This window comes from Schistocerca americana, chromosome X (assembly GCF_021461395.2).
Source record: "Schistocerca americana isolate TAMUIC-IGC-003095 chromosome X, iqSchAmer2.1, whole genome shotgun sequence".
In the NCBI taxonomy this organism is placed as follows: domain Eukaryota; kingdom Metazoa; phylum Arthropoda; class Insecta; order Orthoptera; family Acrididae; genus Schistocerca; species Schistocerca americana.
This window is the reverse complement of record NC_060130.1, coordinates 2,583,618-2,605,242: the sequence shown is the minus strand read 5'-3', so window position 1 is coordinate 2,605,242 and position 21,625 is coordinate 2,583,618.

Genomic DNA, 21,625 nt, shown 5'->3' with positions numbered 1-21,625 from the left:
TCCTGTGAGTCTAGATATTCGAATCCGACGCAAAACTTGCAGTTAATTGTAACGTTCAGGGCCTCCTAATGGCGATGGAACACTCAAATTGCGTCGAGGTCCAATACATCGACCTGCCGCCGACTTGCCTCCAGTGGGATATTGCTGCCTCGGGCACCATGTGGTCCGTCTCCTGTTAGTCTAGATTTTTGAATCCGACGCAGAAGTGATAGTTAATTGAAACGTTCAGGGCCAACTAATGACGAATGAACACTCAAATTGCGTCGAGATTCTATACGTCGTCCTCCAGATGACTTGTGTACAAGGGGAACTTGCTGCCTCGTGCAGCTTACGGTTCGCCTCCTGTGAGTCTAGATTTTCGAATCCGACACAAAACTGATAGTTAATTGTAACGTTCATGGCCTCCTAATGACGATGGAACACTCAAATTGGGTCGGGATCCAATACGTCGTCCTCCAGCCGACTTGTCTCCAAGGGGTTATTGCTGCCTCGGGCACCATATGGTCCGTCTACTATGAGTCTAGATTTTCGAATCCGACGCAAAACCTGTAGTTAATTGTAACGTTCAGGGCCTCCTAATGACGATGGAACACTCAAATTACGTCGAGATTAAATACATCGTCGACCCGACGACTTGTCTCAAACGGGATATTGCTGCCTCGGGCACCATGTGGCCCGTCTCCTGCGAGTCTAGATTTTCGAATCCGACGCGAAACTGATAGTTAATTGTAACGTTGAGGGCCTCCTAATGTCGATGGAACACTCAAATTGCGTCGAGATTCAATACATCGTCCTCCAGCAGACTTGTCTCTATGGGTCTACTGCTGCCTCGGTCACCTAATTGTCGTTCTCCTGTGGGTCTAGATTTTCGAATCCGACGCAAAACGGACTGCTAATTGTAACGTTCATGGCCTCCTAATGACGATGGGACACACAAATTGCGTCGAGATTCAATACATCGTTCTCCAGCCGACTTCTCTCCAAGGGGATATAGCTGCCTCGGGCACTACATGGTCGGTCTCCTGTAGGTCCAGATATTCGAATGCGACGCAAAACAGACTGCTAATTGTAACGTTCAGAGCCTCCTAATGACGATGGAACACTCATATTGAATCAAGATTCAATACATCGTCATTCAGCCGACTTGTTTCCAACGGTCTATTGCTGCCTCGGGCACCTTATGGTCGTTCTCCTCTGAGTCTATATTTTCGAATCCGACGCAAAACCGATAGTTAATTGTAACGTTCAGGGCCTCCTAATGACGATGGAACACTGAAATAGCGTAGAGATTCAATACATGTCCCTTCAGTCGACTTGTCTCCAAGCGTCCATTGCTGCTTTGGGCACCATATGGTCCGTCTCCTGTGAGTCTAGATTTTCGAATCCGACACAAAACTTGTAGTTACTTGTAACGTTCAGGGCCTCCTAATGACGATGGAACACTCAAATTACGTCGAGAATCAATACATCGTCCTCCAGCCGAATGGACTCCAAGGGTCTATTGCTACCTTGGTCACCATATGGTCCGACTCCTGTGAGTCTAGAATTTCGAATCCGAAGCAAAACTAATAGTTACGTGTAACGTTCAGGGCCTTCTAATGACGATAGAGTACTCTAATTGCGTCGAGATGCAATACGTCGTCTTCCAGCCGACTTGTCTCCAAGGGGATATTGCTGCCTCGGGCACCGTATGGTCCATCTCCTGTGAGTCTAGATTTTCGAATCCGACTCAAAACGTGTAGTTACTTGTAACGTTCAGGGCCTCCTAATGACGAAGTAACACTCAAATTACGTCGAGATTCAATACATCGTCCACCCGCCGAATAGTCTCCAACGGGATATTGCTGCCTCGGGCACCATGTGGTCCGTATCCTGTGAGTGCAGATTATCGAATCCGACGCAAAAAAGATAGTTAATTGTAACGATCAGGGCCTCCAAATGACGAGGGAACACTCAAATTGCGTCGAAATTCAATACATCGTCCTCCAGCCGACTTGTCTCCATGGGTCTATTGCTACCTCGCTCACCTTATGGTCGTCCTCCTGTGAGTCTAGATTTCCGAATCCGACGCAAAACTGATGGTTAATTGTAACGTTCACGCCCTCCTAATGGCGATGACACACTCAAATTGCGTCGAGATTCAATACAACGTCCTCCAGCCGACTTCACTCCAAGGGGATATTGCTGCCTCGGGCACCACATGGTCCGTCTCCTGTAGAACCAGAAATTCGAATGCGACGCAAAACGGACTGCTAATTGTAACGTTCAGAGCCTCCTAATGACGATGGAGCACTCATATTGAATCAAGATTCAATACATCGTCATTCAGCCGACTTGTCTCCAACGGTCTATTGCTGCCACGGGCACCTTATGGTCGTTCTCCTCTGAGTCTACATTTTCGAATCCGACGCAAAACCGATAGTTAATTGTAACGTTCTGGGCCTCCTAATGACGATGGAACACTGGAATAGCGTAGAGATTCAATACATGGCCCTTCAGTCGACTTGTCTCCAAGCGTCCATTGCTGCTTCGGGTACCATATGGTCCGTCTCCTGTGAGTCTAGCTTTTCGGATCCGACACAAAACTTGTATTTACTTGTAACGTTCAGGGCCTCCTAATGACGATATAACACTCAAATTACGTCGAGATTCAATACATCGTCTACCCGCCGACTTGTCTCCAACGGGATATTGCTGCCTAGGGCACCATGTAGTCCGTCTCCTATGAGTCTAGATTTTCGAATCCGACACACAAATGATAGTTAATTGTAACGTTCAGGGCCTAGTAATGACGATGGAACACTCAAATTGCGTCGAGAATCAATACACCGTCCTCCAGCCGAATGGACTCCAAGGGTCTATTGCTACCTTGGTCACCATATGGTCCGACTCCTGTGAGTCTAGAATTACGAATCCGAAGCAAAACTAATAGTTAAGTGTAACGTTCAGGGCGTCCTAATGACGATGGAACACTCAAATTGCGTCGGGATCCAATACATCGTCCTCCCGCCGACTTGTCTCCAACGGAATATTGCTGCCTCGGGTACAATGTGGTCCGTCTCCTGTGAGTCTAGATTTTCAAATCCGACGCAAAAATGAAAGTTAATTGTAATGTTCAGGGCCTCCTAATGTCGAAGGAACACTCAAATTGCGTCGAGATTCAATACATCGTCCTCCAGCCGACTTGTTTCCATGGGTCTATTGCATCCTCGTGCACCTTATGGTCGTTCTCCTGTGAGTCTAGATTTTCGAATCCGACGCATAACTGATAGTCAATTGTAACGTTCAGCGCCACCTAATGACGATAGAACACTCAAATTGCGTCGAGATTCGATATATCGTCCTCCAGCCGACTTGTCTACAAGGGGATATTGCTGCCTCGGGCACCTTATGGTCCGCCTCCTGTTAGTCTAGATTTTCGAATCCGTCGCGAAACTGATAATTAATTGTAACGTTCAGAGCCTCCTAATGACGATGGAACACTCAAATTGCGTCGTGATTCAATACATCGTCCTCCATCCCACTTGTCTCCAAGGGGATATTGCTGCCTCGGGCACCATATGGTCCGTCTCCTGTAGGTGTAGATATTCGAATCCGACGCAAAACGGACTGCTAATTGTAACGTTCAGGGCCTCCTAATGACGATGGAACACTCAAATTGCGTCGCGATTCAATACATCGTCCTCCAGCCGACTTCTCTCCAAGGGTCAATTGCTGCCTTTGGCACCTAATGGTCTTGCTCCTGTGAGTCTAGATTTTCGAATCCGACGCAAAACTGATGGTTAATTGTAACGTTCAGGGCCTCCGAATGACGATGGAACACTCAAATTGCGTCGCGATTCAAAACATCGTCGTCCAGCCGACTTGTCTCCAAGGGTCAACTGCTGCCTTTGGCACCTAATGGTCTCGCTCCTGTGAGTCTAGATTTTCGAAACCGACGCCAAACTAATATTTAATTGTAACGTTAAGGGCCACCTAATGACGATGGAACACTCAAATTGCGTCGAGATTCAATACATCGTCCTCCAGCAGACTTGTCTCCATGGGTCCACTGCTACCTCGGTCACCTTATAGTCGTTCTCCTGTGAGTCTAGATTTTCGAATCCGACGCAAAACGGACTGCTAATTGTAACGTTCATGGCCTCCTAATGACGATGGGACACTCAAATTGCGTCGAGATTTAATTCATCGTCCTCCAGCCGACTTGTCTCCAAGGGGATATTGCTGCCTCGGGCACCTTATGGTCGTTCTCCTGTGTGACTACATTTTCGAATCCGACGCGAAACTGATAGTTAATTGTAAAGTTCAGAACCTCCTAATGACGATGGAACACTCAAATTGCGTCGAGATTCAATACAACATCCTCCAGCGGACTTCTCTCCAAGGGGATATTGCTGCCTCGGGCACCACATGGTCCGTCTCCTGTAGGTCCAGAAATTCGAATGCGACGCAAAACGGACTGCTAATTGTAACGTTCAGAGCCTCCTAATGACGAAGGAACACTCAAATTGTGTCGAGATTCAATACATCGTCCTGCAGCCGACTTCTCTCCAAGGGGATACTGCTGCCTCGGGCACCACATGGTCCGTCTCCTGTAGGTCCAGATATTCGAATGCGACGCAAAACGGACTGCTAATTGTAACGTTCAGAGCCTCCTAATGACGATGGAACACTCATATTGAATAAAGATTCAATACATCGTCATTCAGCCGACTTGTTTCCAACGGTCTACTGCTGCCTCGGGCACCTTATGGTCGTTCTCCTCTGAGTCTACATTTTCGAATCCGACGCAAAACCGATAGTTAATTGTAACGTTTAGGGCCTCCTAATGACGATGGAACACTGAAATAGCGTAGAGATTCAATACATGGCCCTTCAGTCGACTTGTATCCCAAGCGTCCATTGCTGCCTCGGGCACCATATGGTCCGTCTCCTGTGAGTCTAGATTTTCGAATCCGACACAAAACTTGTAGTTACTTGTAACATTCAGGGCCTCCTAATGACGATGGAACACTCAAATTACGTCGAGATTCAATACATCGTCTACCCGCCGACTTGTCTCAAACGGGATATTGCTGCCTAGGGCACCATGTAGTTCGTCTCCTGTGAGTCTAGATTTTCGAATACGACGCACAAATGATAGTTAATTGTAACGTTCAGGGCCTAGTAATGACGATAGAGTACTCAAATTGCGTCGAGATTCAATACATCGTCCTCCAGCCGACTTGTCTCCATGGGTCTATTGCTACCTCGCTCACCTTATGGTCGTTCTCCTGTGAGTCTAGATTTTCGAATCCGACGCATAACTGATAGTCAGTTGTAACGTTCAGTGCCACCTAATGACGATAGAACACTCAAATTGCCTCGAGATTCGATACATCGTACTCCAGCCGACTTGTCTACAAGGGGATATTGCTGCCTCGGCCACCATATGGTCCGTCTCCTGTAGGTCTAGATATTCGAATCCGACGCAAAACGGACTGCTAATTGTAACGTTCAGAGCCTCCTAATGACGATGGAACATTCAAACTTCATCAAGATTCAATACATCGTCATTCAGAAGACTTGTCTCCAACAGTCTATTGCTGCCTCGGGCACCTTATTGTCGTTTTCCTCTGAGTCTAAACTTTCGAATCCGACGCAAAACTGATAGTTAATTGTAACGTTCAGGGCCTCCTAATGACGATGGAACACTCAAATTGCGTCGCAATTTAATACATCGTCCTCTAGCCGACTTCTCTCCAAGGGTCAATTGCTGCCTTTGGCACCTACTGGTCTTGCTCCTGTGAGTCTAGATTTGCGAATCCGACGCAAAAATGAAAGTTAATTGTAACGTTCAGGGCCTCCTAATGTCGAACGAACACTCAAATTGCGTCGAGATTCAATACATCGTCCTCCACCCGACTTGTCTCTGAGGGTCTATTGCTGCCTCGGGCACCTTATGGTCGTTCTCCTGTGAGTCTAGATTTTCGGATCCGACGCATAATTGATAGTTAATTGTAACGTTCAGCGCCAGCTAATGACGATAGAACACTCAAATTGCGTCGAGATTCGATACATCGTCCTCCAGCCGACTTGCCTACAAGGGTATATGCTGCCTCAGTCACCTTATGGTCCGCCTCCTGGTAGTCTAGATTTTCGTATCCGACGCGAGACTGATAGTTAATTGTAACGTTCAGGGCCTCCTAATGACGATGGAACACCCAAATTGCGTCGAGATTCAATACATCGTCCTCCACCCGACCTGTCTCCAAGGGAGAAATTGCTGCCTCGGGCACCATATGGTCCGTCTCCTGTAGGTCTAGATATTCGAATCCGACGCAAAACGGACAGCTAATTGTAACGTTCAGAGCCGCCTAATGACGATGGAACACTCAAATTGCATCAAGATTCTATACATCGTCATTCAGAAGACTTGTCTCCAACAGTCTATTGCTGCCTCGGGCACCTTATTGTCGTTTTCCTCTGAGTCTAAACTTTCGAATCCGTCGCAAAACTGATAGTTAATCGTAACGTTCAGGGCCTCCTAATGACGATGGAACACTCAAATTGCGTCGCGATTCAATACATCGTCCTCTAGCCGACTTCTCTCCAAGGGTCAATTGCTGCCTTTGGCACCTACTGGTCTTGCTCCTGTGAGGTTAGATTTGCGAATCCGACGCAAAAATGAAAGTTAATTGTAACGTTCAGGGCCTCCTAATGTCGAAAGAACACTCAAATTGCGTCGAGATTCAATACATCGTCCTCCAGCCGACTTGTCTCTGAGGGTCTATTGCTGCCTCGGGCACCTTATGGTCATTCTCCTGTGAGTCTAGATTTTCGGATCCGACGCATAATTGATAGTTAATTGTAACGTTCAGCGCCAGCTAATGACGATAGAACACTCAAATTGCGTCGAGATTCGATACACCGTCCTCCAGCCGACTTGTCTACAAGGGGATATGCTGCCTCAGGCACCTTATGGTCCGCCTCCTGGTAGTCTAGATTTTCGTATCCGACGCGAGACTGATAGTTAATTGTAACGTTCAGGGCCTCCTAATGACGATGGAACACCCAAATTGCGTCGAGATTCAATACATCGTCCTCCATCCGACCTGTCTCCAAGGGAGAAATTGCTGCCTCGGGCACCATATGGTCCGTCTCCTGTAGGTCTAGATATTCGAATCCGACGCAAAACGGACTGCTAATTGTAACGTTCAGAGCCGCCTAATGACGATGGAACACTCAAATTGCATCAAGATTCTATACATCGTCATTCAGAAGACTTGTCTCCAACAGTCTATTGCTGCCTCGGGCACCTTATTGTCGTTTTCCTCTGAGTCTAAACTTTCGAATCCGACGCAAAACTGATAGTTAATTGTAACGTTCAGGGCCTCCTAAACGATGGAACACTCAAATTGCTTCGCGATTCAAAACATCGTCCTCCAGCCGACTTGTCTCCAAGGGTCAATTGCTGCCTATGGCACTTAATGGTCTTTCTCCTGTGAGTCTAGATATTCGAATCCGACGCAAAACTTGCAGTTAATTGTAACGTTCAGGGCCTCCTAATGGCGATGGAACACTCAAATTGCGTCGAGGTCCAATACATCGACCTGCCGCCGACTTGCCTCCAGTGGGATATTGCTGAATCGGGCACCATGTGGTCCGTCTCCTGTTAGTCTAGATTTTTGAATCCGACGCAGAAGTGATAGTTAATTGAAACGTTCAGGGCCAACTAATGACGAATGAACACTCAAATTGCGTCGAGATTCTATACGTCGTCCTCCAGATGACTTGTGTACAAGGGGAACTTGCTGCCTCGTGCAGCTTACGGTTCGCCTCCTGTGAGTCTAGATTTTCGAATCCGACACAAAACTGATAGTTAATTGTAACGTTCATGGCCTCCTAATGACGATGGAACACTCAAATTGGGTCGGGATCCAATACGTCGTCCTCCAGCCGACTTGTCTCCAAGGGGTTATTGCTGCCTCAGGCACCATATGGTCCGTCTACTATGAGTCTAGATTTTCGAATCCGACGCAAAACCTGTAGTTAATTGTAACGTTCAGGGCCTCCTAATGACGATGGAACACTCAAATTACGTCGAGATTAAATACATCGTCGACCCGACGACTTGTCTCAAACGGGATATTGCTGCCTCGGGCACCATGTGGCCCGTCTCCTGCGAGTCTAGATTTTCGAATCCGACGCGAAACTGATAGTTAATTGTAACGTTGAGGGCCTCCTAATGTCGATGGAACACTCAAATTGCGTCGAGATTCAATACATCGTCCTCCAGCAGACTTGTCTCTATGGGTCTACTACTGCCTCGGTCACCTAATAGTCGTTCTCCTGTGGGTCTAGATTTTCGAATCCGACGCAAAACGGACTGCTAATTGTAACGTTCATGGCCTCCTAATGACGATGGGACACACAAATTGCGTCGAGATTCAATACATCGTCCTCCAGCCGACTTCTCTCCAAGGGGATATAGCTGCCTCGGGCACTACATGGTCGGTCTCCTGTAGGTCCAGATATTCGAATGCGACGCAAAACAGACTGCTAATTGTAACGTTCAGAGCCTCCTAATGACGATGGAACACTCATATTGAATCAAGATTCAATACATCGTCATTCAGCCGACTTGTTTCCAACGGTCTATTGTTGCCTCGGGCACCTTATGGTCGTTCTCCTCTGAGTCTATATTTTCGAATCCGACGCAAAACCGATAGTTAATTGTAACGTTCAGGGCCTCCTAATGACGATGGAACACTGAAATAGCGTAGAGATTCAATACATGTCCCTTCAGTCGACTTGTCTCCAAGCGTCCATTGCTGCTTTGGGCACCATATGGTCCGTCTCCTGTGAGTCTAGATTTTCGAATCCGACACAAAACTTGTAGTTACTTGTAACGTTCAGGGCCTCCTAATGACGATGGAACACTCAAATTACGTCGAGAATCAATACATCGTCCTCCAGCCGAATGGACTCCAAGGGTCTATTGCTACCTTGGTCACCATATGGTCCGACTCCTGTGAGTCTAGAATTTCAAATCCGAAGCAAAACTAATAGTTACGTGTAACGTTCAGGGCCTTCTAATGACGATAGAGTACTCTAATTGCGTCGAGATGCAATACGTCGTCTTCCAGCCGACTTGTCTCCAAGGGGATATTGCTGCCTCGGGCACCATATGGTCCATCTCCTGTGAGTCTAGATTTTCGAATCCGACTCAAAACGTGTAGTTACTTGTAACGTTCAAGGCCTCCTAATGACGAAGTAACACTCAAATTACGTCGAGATTCAATACATCGTCCACCCGCCGAATGGTCTCCAACGGGATATTGCTGCCTCGGGCACCATGTGGTCCGTATCCTGTGAGTGCAGATTATCGAATCCGACGCAAAAAAGATAGTTAATTGTAACGATCAGGGCCTCCAAATGACGAGGGAACACTCAAATTGCGTCGAAATTCAATACATCGTCCTCCAGCCGACTTGTCTCCATGGGTCTATTGCTACCTCGCTCACCTTATGGTCGTTCTCCTGTGAGTCTAGATTTCCGAATCCGACGCAAAACTGATGGTTAATTGTAACGTTCACGGCCTCCTAATGGCGATGACACACTCAAATTGCGTCGAGATGCAATACAACGTCCTCCAGCCGACTTCACTCCAAGGGGATATTGCTGCCTCGGGCACCACATGGTCCGTCTCCTGTAGAACCAGAAATTCGAATGCGACGCAAAACGGACTGCTAATTGTAACGTTCAGAGCCTCCTAATGACGATGGAGCACTCATATTGAATCAAGATTCAATACATCGTCATTCAGCCGACTTGTCTCCAACGGTCAATTGCTGCCTCGGGCACCTTATGGTCGTTCTCCTCTGAGTCTACATTTTCGAATCCGACGCAAAACCGATAGTTAATTGTAACGTTCTGGGCCTCCTAATGACGATGGAACACTGAAATAGCGTAGAGATTCAATACATGGCCCTACAGTCGACTTGTCTCCAAGCGTCCATTGCTGCTTCGGGTACCATATGGTCCGTCTCCTGTGAGTCTAGCTTTTCGGATCCGACACAAAACTTGTATTTACTTGTAACGTTCAGGGCCTCCTAATGACGATGGAACACTCAAATTACGTCGAGATTCAATACATCGTCTACCCGCCGACTTGTCTCCAACGGGATATTGCTGCCTAGGGCACCATGTAGTCCGTCTCCTATGAGTCTAGATTTTCGAATCCGACACACAAATGATAGTTAATTGTAACGTTCAGGGCCTAGTAATGACGATGGAACACTCAAATTGCGTCGAGAATCAATACACCGTCCTCCAGCCAAATGGACTCCAAGGGTCTATTGCTACCTTGGTCACCATATGGTCCGACTCCTGTGAGTCTAGAATTACGAATCCGAAGCAAAACTAATAGTTAAGTGTAACGTTCAGGGCGTCCTAATGACGATGGAACACTCAAATTGCGTCGGGATCCAATACATCGTCCTCCCGCCGACTTGTCTCCAACGGAATATTGCTGCCTCGGGTACAATGTGGTCCGTCTCCTGTGAGTCTAGATTTTCAAATCCGACGCAAAAATGAAAGTTAATTGTAATGTTCAGGGCCTCCTAATGTCGAAGGAACACTCAAATTGCGTCGAGATTCAATACATCGTCCTCCAGCCGACTTGTTTCCATGGGTCTATTGCATCCTCGGGCACCTTATGGTCGTTCTCCTGTGAGTCTAGATTTTCGGATCCGACGCGTAACTGATAGTCAATTGTAACGTTCAGCGCCACCTAATGACGATAGAACACTCAAATTGCGTCGAGATTCGATATATCGTCCTCCAGCCGACTTGTCTACAAGGGGATATTGCTGCCTCGGGCACCTTAAGGTCCGCCTCCTGTTAGTCTAGATTTTCGAATCCGTCGCGAAACTGATAATTGATTGTAACGTTCAGAGCCTCCTAATGACGATGGAACACTCAAATTGCGTCGAGATTCAATACATCGTCCTCCATCCGACTTGTCTCCAAGGGGATATTGCTGCCTCGGGCACCATATGGTCCGTCTCCTGTAGGTGTAGATATTCGAATCCGACGCAAAACGGACTGCTAATTGTAACGTTCAGAGCCTCCTAATGACGATGGAACACTTAAACTGCATCAAGATTCAATACATCGTCATTCAGAAGACTTGTCTCCAACAGTCTATTGCTGCCTAGGGCACCTTATTGTCGTTTTCCTCTGAGTCTAAACTTTCGAATCCGACGCAAAACTGATAGTTAATTGTAACGTTAAGGGCCTCCTAATGACGATGGAACACTCAAATTGTGTCGAGATCCAATACATCGACCTCCCGCCGACTTGTCTCCAACGGGATATTGCTGCCTCGGGCACCATGTGGTGCGTCTCCTGTTAGTCTAGATTTTCGAATCCGACGCAAAAGTGATAGTTAATTGAAACGTTCAGGGCCTCCTAGTGACGAATGAACACTCAAATTGCGTCGAGATTCGACAAGTCGTCCTCCAGACGACTTGTCTACAAGGGGATCTTGCTGCCTCGGGCACCTTACGGTCCGCCTCCTGTGAGTCTAGATTTTCGAATCCGACGCAAAAGTGATAGTTAATTGTAACGTTCATGGCCTCCTAATGACGATGGAACACTGAAATAGCGTAGAGGTTCAATACATCGTCCTTCAGTCGACTTGTTTCCAAGGGGATATTGCTGCCTCGGGCACAACATGGTCCGTCTCCTGTAGGTCCAGATATTCGAATGCGACGCAAAACGCACTACTAATTGTAACGTTCAGAGCCTCCTAATGACGATGGAGCACTCATATTGAATCAAGATTCAATACATCGTCATTCAGCCGACTTGTCTCCAACGGTCTAATGCTGCCTCGGGCACCTTATGGTCGTTCTCCTCTGAGTCTACATTTTCGAATCCGACTCAAAACCGATAGTTAATTGTAACGTTCAGGGCCTCCTAATGACGATGGAACACTGAAATAGCGTAGAGATTCAATACATCGTCCTTCAGTCGAGTTGTCTCCAAGCGTCCATTGCTGCCTCGGGCACCATATGGTGCGTCTCCTGTGAGTCTAGATTTTCGAATCCGACACAAAACTTCTAGTTACTTGAAACGTTCAGGGCCTCCTAATGACGATGGAACACTCAAATTGCGTCGCGATTTAATACATCGTCCTCTAGCCGACTTCTCTCCAAGGGTCAATTGCTGCCTTTGGCACCTACTGGTCTTGCTCCTGTGAGTCTAGATTTGCGAATCCGACGCAAAAATGAAAGTTAATTGTAACGTTCAGGGCCTCCTAATGTCGAACGAACACTCAAATTGCGTCGAGATTCAATACATCGTCCTCCAGCCGACTTGTCTCTGAGGGTCTATTGCTGCCTCGGGCACCTTATGGTCGTTCTCCTGTGAGTCTAGATTTTCGGATCCGACGCATAATTGATAGTTAATTGTAACGTTCAGCGCCAGCTAATGACGATAGAACACTCAAATTGCGTCGAGATTCGATACATCGTCCTCCAGCCGACTTGTCTACAAGGGGATATGCTGCCTCAGGCACCTTATGGTCCGCCTCCTGGTAGTCTTGATTTTCGTATCCGACGCGAGACTGATAGTTAATTGTAACGTTCAGGGCCTCCTAATGACGATGGAACACCCAAATTGCGTCGAGATTCAATACATCGTCCTCCATCCGACCTGTCTCCAAGGGAGAAATTGATGCCTCGGGCACCATATGGTCCGTCTCCTGTAGGTCTAGATATTCGAATCCGACGCAAAACGGACTGCTAATTGTAACGTTCAGAGCCGCCTAATGACGATGGAACACTCAAATTGCATCAAGATTCTATACATCGTCATTCAGAAGACTTGTCTCCAACAGCCTATTGCTGCCTCGGGCACCTTATTGTCGTTTTCCTCTGAGTCTAAACTTTCGAATCCGACGCAAAACTGATAGTTAATTGTAACGTTCAGGGCCTCCTAAACGATGGAACACTCAAATTGCTTCGCGATTCAAAACATCGTCCTCCAGCCGACTTGTCTCCAAGGGTCAATTGCTGCCTTTGGCACTTAATGGTCTTTCTCCTCTGAGTCTAGATATTCGAATCCGACGCAAAACTTGTAGTTAATTGTAACGTTCAGGGCCTCCTAATGGCGATGGAACACTCAAATTGCGTCGAAGTCCAATACATCGACCTCCCGCCGACTTGCCTCCAGTGGGATATTGCTGCCTCGGGCACCATGTGGTCCGTCTCCTGTTAGTCTAGATTTTTGAATCCGACGCAGAAGTGATAGTTAATTGAAACGTTCAGGGCCTCCTAATGACGAATGAACACTCAAATTGCGTCGAGATTCTATACGTCGTCCTCCAGATGACTTGTGTACAAGGGGATCTTGCTGCCTCGTGCAGCTTACGGTCCGCCTCCTGTGAGTCTAGATTTTCGAATCCGACACAAAACTGATAGTTAATTGTAACGTTCATGGCCTCCTAATGACGATGGAACACTCAAATTGGGTCGGGATCCAATACGTCGTCCTCCAGCCGACTTGTCTCCAAGGGGATATTGCTGCCTCGGGCACCATATGGTCCGTCTACTATGAGTCTAGATTTTCGAATCCGACGCAAAACCTGTAGTTAATTGTAACGTTCAGGGCCTCCTAATGACGATGGAACACTCAAATTACGTCGAGATTAAATACATCGTCGACCCGACGACTTGTCTCAAACGGGATATTCCTGCCTCGGGCACCATGTGGCCCGTCTCCTGCGAGTCTAGATTTTCGAATCCGACGCAAAACGGACTGCTAATTGTAACGTTCATGGCCTCCTAATGACGATGGGACACACAAATTGCGTCGAGATTCAATACATCGTCCTCCAGCAGACTTGTCTCCATGGGTCTACTGCTGCCTCGGTCACCTAATAGTCGTTCTCCTGTGGGTCTAGATTTTCGAATCCGACGCAAAACGGACTGCTAATTGTAACGTTCATGGCCTCCTAATGACGATGGGACACACAAATTGCGTCGAGATTCAATACATCGTCCTCCAGCCGACTTCTCTCCAAGGGGATATAGCTGCCTCGGGCACTACATGGTCGGTCTCCTGTAGGTCCAGATATTCGAATGCGACGCAAAACAGACTGCTAATTGTAACGTTCAGAGCCTCCTAATGACGATGGAACACTCATATTGAATCAAGATTCAATACATCGTCATTCAGCCGACTTGTCTCCAACGGTCTAATGCTGCCTCGGGCACCTTATGGTCGTTCTCCTCTGAGTCTACATTTTCGAATCCGACTCAAAACCGATAGTTAATTGTAACGTTCAGGGCCTCCTAATGACGATGGAACACTGAAATAGCGTAGAGATTCAATACATCGTCCTTCAGTCGAGTTGTCTCCAAGCGTCCATTGCTGCCTCGGGCACCATATGGTGCGTCTCCTGTGAGTCTAGATTTTCGAATCCGACACAAAACTTGTAGTTACTTGAAACGTTCAGGGCCTCCTAATGACGATGGAACACTCAAATTGCGTCGCGATTCAATACATCGTCCTCTAGCCGACTTCTCTCCAAGGGTCAATTGCTGCCTTTGGCACCTACTGGTCTTGCTCCTGTGAGTCTAGATTTGCGAATCCGACGCAAAAATGAAAGTTAATTGTAACGTTCAGGGCCTCCTAATGTCGAACGAACACTCAAATTGCGTCGAGATTCAATACATCGTCCTCCAGCCGACTTGTCTCTGAGGGTCTATTGCTGCCTCGGGCACCTTGTGGTCGTTCTCCTGTGAGTCTAGATTTTCGGATCCGACGCATAATTGATAGTTAATTGTAACGTTCAGCCCCAGCTAATGACGATAGAACACTCAAATTGCGTCGAGATTCGATACATCGTCCTCCATCCGACTTGTCTACAAGGGGATATGCTGCCTCAGGCACCTTATGGTCCGCCTCCTGGTAGTCTAGATTTTCGTATCCGACGCGAGACTGATAGTTAATTGTAACGTTCAGGGCCTCCTAATGACGATGGAACACTCAAATTGCGTCGAGATTCAATACATCGTCCTCCATCCGACCTGTCTCCAAGGGAGAAATTGCTGCCTCGGGCACCATATGGTCCGTCTCCTGTAGGTCTAGATATTCGAATCCGACGCAAAACGGACTGCTAATTGTAACGTTCAGAGCCGCCTAATGACGATGGAACACTCAAATTGCATCAAGATTCTATACATCGTCATTCAGAAGACTTGTCTCCAACAGCCTATTGCTGCCTCGGGCACCTTATTGTCGTTTTCCTCTGAGTCTAAACTTTCGAATCCGACGCAAAACTGATAGTTAATTGTAACGTTCAGGGCCTCCTAAACGATGGAACACTCAAATTGCTTCGCGATTCAAAACATCGTCCTCCAGCCGACTTGTCTCCAAGGGTCAATTGCTGCCTTTGGCACTTAATGGTCTTTCTCCTCTGAGTCTAGATATTCGAATCCGACGCAAAACTTGCAGTTAATTGTAACGTTCAGGGCCTCCTAATGGCGATGGAACACTCAAATTGCGTCGAAGTCCAATACATCGACCTCCCGCCGACTTGCCTCCAGTGGGATATTGCTGCCTCGGGCACCATGTGGTCCGTCTCCTGTTAGTCTAGATTTTTGAATCCGACGCAGAAGTGATAGTTAATTGAAACGTTCAGGGCCTCCTAATGACGAATGAACACTCAAATTGCGTCGAGATTCTATACGTCGTCCTCCAGATGACTTGTGTACAAGGGGATCTTGCTGCCTCGTGCAGCTTACGGTCCGCCTCCTGTGAGTCTAGATTTTCGAATCCGACACAAAACTGATAGTTAATTGTAACGTTCATGGCCTCCTAATGACGATGGAACACTCAAATTGGGTCGGGATCCAATACGTCGTCCTCCAGCCGACTTGTCTCCAAGGGGATATTGCTGCCTCGGGCACCATATGGTCCGTCTACTATGAGTCTAGAATTTCGAATCCGACGCAAAACCTGTAGTTAATTGTAACGTTCAGGGCCTCCTAATGACGATGGAACACTCAAATTACGTCGAGATTAAATACATCGTCGACCCGACGACTTGTCTCAAACGGGATATTGCTGCCTCGGGCACCATGTGGCCCGTCTCCTGCGAGGCTAGATTTTCGAATCCGACGCGAAACTGATAGTTAATTGTAACGTTGATGGCCTCCTAATGTCGATGGAACACTCAAATTGCGTCGAGATTCAATACATCGTCCTCCAGCAGACTTGTCTCCATGGGTCTACTGCTGCCTCGGTCACCTAATAGTCGTTCTCCTGTGGGTCTAGATTTTCGAATCCGACGCAAAACGGACTGCTAATTGTAACGTTCATGGCCTCCTAATGAAGATGGGACACACAAATTGCGACGAGATTCAATACATCGTCCTCCAGCCGACTTCTCTCCAAGGGGATATAGCTGCCTCGGGCACTACATGGTCGGTCTCCTGTAGGTCCAGATATTCGAAAGCGACGCAAAACAGACTGCTAATTGTAACGTTCAGAGCCTCCTAATGACGATGGAACACTCATATTGAATCAAGATTCAATACATCGTCATTCAGCCGACTTGTTTCCAACGGTCTATTGCTGCCTCGGGCACCCTATGGTCGTTCTCCTCTGAGTCTACATTTTCGAATCCGACGCAAAACCGATAGTTAATTGTAACGTTCAGGGCCTCCTAATGACGATGGAACACTGAAATAGCGTAGAGATTCAATACATGGCCCTTCAGTCGACTTGTCTCCAAGCGTCCATTGCTGCTTTGGGCACCATATGGTCCGTCTCCTGTGAGTCTAGATTTTCGAATCCGACACAAAACTTGTAGTTACTTGTAACGTTCAGGGCCTCCTAATGACGATGGAACACTCAAATCACGTCGAGAATCAATACATCGTCCTACAGCCGAATGGACTCCAAGGGTCTATTGCTACCTTGGTCACCATATGGTCCGACTCCTGTGAGTCTAGAATTTCGAATCCGAAGCAAAACTAATAGTTACGTGTAACGTTCAGGGCCTTCTAATGACGATAGAGTACTCTAATTGCGTCGAGATGCAATACGTCGTCTTCCAGCCGACTTGTCTCCAAGGGGATATTGCTGCCTCGGGCACCATATGGTCCATCTCCTGTGAGTCTAGATTTTCGAATCCGACTCAAAACTTGTAGTTACTTGTAACGTTCAGGGCCTCCTAATGACGAAGTAACACCCAAATTACGTCGAGATTCAATACATCGTCCACCCGCCGAATAGTCTCCAACGGGATATTGCTGCCTCGGGCACCATGTGGTCCGTATCCTGTGAGTGCAGATTATCGAATCCGACGCAAAAAAGATAGTTAATTGTAACGATCAGGGCCTCCAAATGACGAGGGCACACTCAAATTGCGTCGAAATTCAATACATCGTCCTCCAGCCGACTTGTCTCCATGGGTCTATTGCTACCTCGCTCACCTTATGGTCGTTCTCCTGTGAGTCTAGATTTCCGAATCCGACGCAAAACTGATGGTTAATTGTAACGTTCACGGCCTCCTAAAGGCGATGACACACTCAAATTGCGTCGAGATTCAATACAACGTCCTCCAGCCGACTTCACTCCAAGGGGATATTGCTGCCTCGGGCACCACATGGTCCGTCTCCTGTAGAACCAGAAATTCGAATGCGACGCAAAACGGACTGCTAATTGTAACGTTCAGAGCCTCCTAATGACGATGGAACACTCAAATTGCGTCGAGATTCAATTCATCGTCCTCCAGCCGACTTCGCTCCAAGGGGATATTGCTGCCTCGGGCACTACATGATCCGTCTCCTGTAGGTCCAGATATTCGAATGCGACGCAAAACGGACTGCTAATTGTAACGTTCAGAGCCTCCTAATGACGATGGAGCACTCATATTGAATCAAGATTCAATACATCGTCATTCAGCCGACTTGTCTCCAACGGTCTATTGCTGCCTCGGGCACCTTATGGTCGTTCTCCTCTGAGTCTACATTTTCGAATCCGACGCAAAACCGATAGTTAATTGTAACGTTCTGGGCCTCCTAATGACGATGGAACACTGAAATAGCCTAGAGATTCAATACATGGCCCTTCAGTCGACTTGTCTCCAAGCGTCCATTGCAGCTTCGGGTACCATATGGTCCGTCTCCTGTGAGTCTAGCTTTTCGGATCCGACACAAAACTTGTAGTTACTTGTAACGTTCAGGGCCTCCTAATGACGATGGAACACTCAAATTACGTCGAGATTCAATACATCGTCTACCCGCCGACTTGTCTCCAACGGGATATTGCTGCCTTGGGCACCATGTAGTCCGTCTCCTATGAGTCTAGATTTTCGAATCCGACACACAAATGATAGTTAATTGTAACGTTCAGGGCCTAGTAATGACGATGGAACACTCAAATTGCGTCGAGAATCAATACTACGTCCTCCAGCCGAATGGACTCCAAGGGTCTATTGCTACCTTGGTCACCATATGGTCCGACTCCTGTGAGTCTAGAATTTCGAATCCGAAGCAAAACTAATAGTTAAGTGTAACGTTCAGGGCCTCCTAATGACGATGGAACACTCAAATTGCGTCGGGATCCAATACATCGTCCTCCCGCCGACTTGTCTCCAACGGAATATTGCTGCCTCGGGTACAATGTGGTCCGTCTCCTGTGAGTCTAGATTTTCAAATCCGACGCAAAAATGAAAGTTAATTGTAATGTTCAGGGCCTCCTAATGTCGAAGGAACACTCAAATTGCGTCGAGATTCAATACATCGTCCTCCAGCCGACTTGTTTCCATGGGTCTATTGCTGCCTCGGGCACCTTATGGTCGTTCTCCTGTAAGTCTAGATTTTCGGATCCGACGCATAACTGATAGTCAATTGTAACGTTCAGCGCCACCTAATGACGATAGAACACTCAAATTGCGTCGAGATTCGATACATCGTCCTCCAGCCGACTTGTCTACAAGGGGATATAGCTGCCTCGAGCACCTTATGGTCCGCCTCCTGTTAGTCTAGATTTTCGAATCCGTTGCGAAACTGATAATTAATTGTAACGTTCAGAGCCTCCTAATGACGATGGAACACTCAAATTGCGTCGTGATTCAATACATCGTCCTCCATCCGACTTGTCTCCAAGGGGATATTGCTGCCTCGGGCACCATATGGTCCGTCTCCTGTAGGTGTAGATATTCGAATCCGACGCAAAACGGACTGCTAATTGTAACGTTCAGAGCCTCCTAATGACGATGGAACACTTAAACTGCATCAAGATTCAATACATCGTCATTCAGAAGACTAGTCTCCAACAGTCTATTGCTGCCTCGGGCACCTTACTGTCGTTTTCCTCTGAGTCTAAACTTTCGAATCCGACGCAAAACTGATAGTTAATTGTAACGTTAAGGGCCTCCTAATGACGATGGAACACTGAAATAGCGTAGAGATTCAATACATCGTCCTTCAGTCGACTTGTTTCCAAGGGGATATTGCTGCCTCGGGCACAACATGGTCCGTCTCGTGTAGGTCCAGATATTCGAATGCGACGCAAAACGCACTACTAATTGTAACGTTCAGAGCCTCCTAATGACGATGGAGCACTCATATTGAATCAAGATTCAATACATCGTCCTTCAGTCGAGTTGTCTCCAAGCGTCCATTGCTGCCTCGGGCAACATATGGTGCGTCTCCTGTGAGTCTAGATTTTCGAATCCGACACAAAACTTGTAGTTACTTCTAACGTTCAGGGCCTCCTAATGACGATGGAACACTCAAATTTCGTCGAGATTCAATACATCGTCTACCCGCCGACTTGTCTCCAACGGGATATTGCTGCCTCGGGCACCATGTGGTCCGTCTCCTGTGAGTCTAAATCTTCGAATCCGACGAACAAATGATAGTTAATTGTAACGTTCAGGGCCTAGTAATGACGATGGAACACTCAAATTGCTTCGAGATGCTATACATCGTCCACCAGCCGACTTGACTCCAAGGGTCTATTGCTACCTTCGTCACCATATGGTCCGACTCCTGTGAGTCTAGAATTTCGAATCCGAAGCAAAACTGATAGTTAATTGTAACGTTCAGGGCCTAGTAATGGCGATGGAACACTCAAATTGCGTCGAGAATCAATACACCGTCCTCCAGCCGAATGGACACCAAGGGTCTATTGCTACCTTAGTCACCATATGGTCCGACTCCTGTGAGTCTAGAATTTCGAATCCGAAGCAAAACTAATAGTTAAGTGTAACGTTCAGGGCCTTCTAATGACGATAGAGTACTCAAATTGCGTCGAGATTCAATACGTCGTCCTCCAGCCGACTTGTCTCCAAGGGGTTATTGCTGCCTCGGGCACCATATGGTCCATCTCCTGTGAGTCTAGATTTTCGAATCCGACTCAAAACTTGTAGTTGCTTGTAACGTTCAGGGCCTCCTAATGACGATAGAACACTCAAATTGCGTCGAGATACAATACATCGTCCTCCAGCCAACTTGTGTGCAAGGGGATATTGCTGCCTCGGGCACCTTATTGTCGTTCCTCCGTGAGTCTAGATTTTCAAATTCGACGCAAAACTAATAGTTAATTGTAACGATCAGGGCCTCCAAATGACGAGGGAACACTCAAATTGCGTCGAAATTCAATACATTGTCCTCCAGCCGACTTGTCTCCATGGGTCTATTGCTACCTCGCTAACCTTATGGTCGTTCTCCTGTGAGTCTAGATTTCCGAATCCGACGCAAAACTGATGGTTAATTGTAACGTTCACGGCCTCCTAATGGCGATGACACACTCAAATTGCGTCGAGATTCAATACATCGTCCTCCAGCCGACTTGTCTCCAAGGGGATATTGCTGCCTCAAGCACTATATTGGTCCGTCCCTTGTGAGTAGATTTTCGAATCCGATGCAAAACTTGTAGTTAATTGTAACGTTCAGGGCCTCCTAATGACGATGGAACACTCAAATTGCGTCGGGATCCAATACATCGTCCTCCCGCCGACTTGGCTCCAACGGAATATTGCTGCCTCGGGTACAATGTGGTCCGTCTCCTGTGAGTCTAGATTTTCAAATCCGACGCTAAAATGAAAGTTAATTGTAATGTTCAGGGCCTCCTAATGTCGAAGGAACACTCAAATTGCGTCGAGATACAATACATCGTCCTCCAGCCGACTTGTTTCCATGGGTCTATTGCTGCCTCGGGCACCTTATGGTCGTTCTCCTGTGAGTCTAGATTTTCGGATCCGACGCATAACTGATAGTCAATTGTAACGTTCAGCGCCACCTAATGACGATAGATTACTCAAATTGCGTCGAGTTTCGATACATCGTCCTCCAGCCGACTTGTCTACAAGGGGATATTGCTGCCTCGTGCACCTTATGGTCCGCCTCCTGTTAGTCTAGATTTTCGAATCCGACGCGAAACTGATAGTTAATTGTAACGTTCAGGGCCTCCTAATGACGATGGAACCCTCAAATTGCGTCGAGATTCAATACATCGTCCTCCAGCCGACTTGTTTCCATGGGTCTACTGCTGCCTCGGTCACCTAATAGTCGTTCTCCTGTGGGTCTAGATTTTCGAATCCGACGCAAAACGGACT